Genomic DNA, 2,500 nt, shown 5'->3' with positions numbered 1-2,500 from the left:
TCCTTCCCCAGCCCCGTGAGAGTCTTTTTAAATAGGAACAGGTACAAAACCTCGCAACCCGAGCGGGATGTTTGACCAAAATGACTCGTCAACAATTGCGCCAGCTAACGCAAGACCCTGCAGAACACTTCCCAGCATTTACCTTGCAAATGCATGTTGCCTTACAAACAAAGTGGACGAACTTGACGTCATAATGAACCAAAATACTATTGATATTGCAGTAATCACAGACACTTGGTTCAAAGACGATACATTAAACATCGGAACCATACAGGGGTACCACTTATTTAACAAAATTCGTCAAGGCAGAAAAGGTGGTGGCGTTGGTATCTACATCAAAGATACTATCCCCTGCAACACCATAAAATCCATCTGTCCACCAAGTGACGACCTTGAAACATTATGGCTCGCTGTTAGACCTACATGGCTGCCCCGCGAAATCAGTGTGCTCGTAATCTGCGGGATGTATTTCCCCCCAAGGGCACCTACCGAAGAAAGCCTCAGAGAACACACAATAGAAAATGTGTTCATCCTCCAAGCAAAGTACGGAAATCCTTTTTTTGTAATTCTTGGCGACCTGAACACTTTTTCTGATTATAAAATCACCTCTGTACTGAATTTTAAGCAGGTTGTGTCATTCGCCACACGTGGGAAAAATACCCTGGACAAAATCATAACAAATAAAGAGCATTTTTATGAAAGTCCAACTTCCCTGCCCCCTTTAGGCAATAGTGATCACTTGTTGCTGCTCGGGGTACCAAAGAAATACCAGGCACCCACGCAATTAAAGGGAACAAAATTTATTCGTAGATTCCCTGATTCTAAAATAAGAGTTTGGATCATGGATTACACATCATGACTGGGCCGACGTTCTCAACGCCCCCGACCCGAACACTAAATGCAAACTTTTTTATAAATCAATATGGAACCAAGTTGACAACTGCTTCCCCTTAAAAAGAACTTCCACCCACCATCAGGACAAACCATGGGTCACCAACAGGATCAAAGACCTTATCCAGGCAAGACAAAAAGCTTACAAAACAAAAAATATCGATGCAACAAAGTACTTGGCAAAAAAGGTTAGACATTAGATAAGATCGGCTAAGGAAGATTATCATAAGCAAATAATTGATAAAATCAGTGAAGCAAGTCCCAAATCGTGGTATAGCCACATTCGGAATTTAATCGGTGACAAAAGAAGTGACAGTTACCTCTCTCACATCAGCGAAATTGCCGACTCGCCAGAAAACGCTGCTAACATCATCAACTGTCACTTTGCGAACATCAGCAAGTTACTCCCACCATTACAATCAGCAGAACTGCCAACTTATTTACCCTCGCGCCCTCTGCAAGCAATTGTCAGCGAATACGACGTATACCAACACTTAAGAAGGATAGCAAAAAGCAAATCTCCTGGCCCTGATGACATCCCGCCGAGGTTACTACGTGAATTCGCTCCTGAGTTTGCCACCCCCTCTGCGACATCTTTAACTGCTCCATCACTGAGGGCGTGGTGCCTGACCTATGGAAGCGTGCTATCACAGTCCCAATTCCCAAAACCAATCCACCTAATTCTCTCGATGACCTTAGGCCCATATCATTAACACCTATTCCTTGCAAAATACTCGAGAGAATAATTGCTAAAGAATTGTGGAAAATATTCGCCCCAAAATTAGATCGTCGCCAATTTGGAAATACCAAGGGTAGCTCCACAGTCCACTACCTAGTTGACCTGATCAATTACATCACTTCAAATGTAGACAAAAGACTCGAGGCCACTACCGTCACCATCGACCTGAGGAAAGCATTTGATCTCATTGACCACACCACATTAACTAAGAAAATGATCTCTGGGTTTCCACGAGGGCTGGGTGAAGTGGATATCTTCCTTCATCAACCTTCGCTCCCAGAGGACTCGTGCAAACAACCAAATATCCGATGAAATTGATCTTCACTGCGGTGTCCCTCAAGGAACGGTTCTCGGCCCATTATTGTTTCTGATAATGGTAAATGAGGACAAAATTCCGCACGTGAAGATCTACAAATATGTGGACGACATGACACATGCACTAGCACATCAACCAGGGCAAGGAAACACCTTATAACAAGACGCCCTTAAGCAAGTGTCAGAGTGGGCTTCAACTAACAAAATGTCTGTCAACACCAAGAAATGCACAGAAACAAAATTTAAATTTAACAAATTAGCCGACAGTGGTAGTACTCTAAAAATAGGCGAGGAACTCTTAACTCGGGCCAAAGAGGTGAATCTATTGGGAACAGTTATCAGTGACGATTTAAAGTGGTTCGCCAACACCAAGAAACTGATTTCAAAGTATGGAAGAAAGTTCTTTATGCTAACCAAATTAAAATCTTTCGGTGCATCCCAAGAAGACCTCCTTCGCATATGGACGACTTTCCTTCGACCAGTCTGTGAATATGCAGCACCAGTCTGGCATTCGTCCATTACCAACTTTGAAAAAAATAATATTAGAAAGACTTC

The sequence above is a fragment of the Penaeus vannamei genome, chromosome 40, assembly GCF_042767895.1.
Source record: "Penaeus vannamei isolate JL-2024 chromosome 40, ASM4276789v1, whole genome shotgun sequence".
NCBI classification, from domain to species: domain Eukaryota; kingdom Metazoa; phylum Arthropoda; class Malacostraca; order Decapoda; family Penaeidae; genus Penaeus; species Penaeus vannamei.
Note: the sequence above shows the minus strand (reverse complement) of the source record.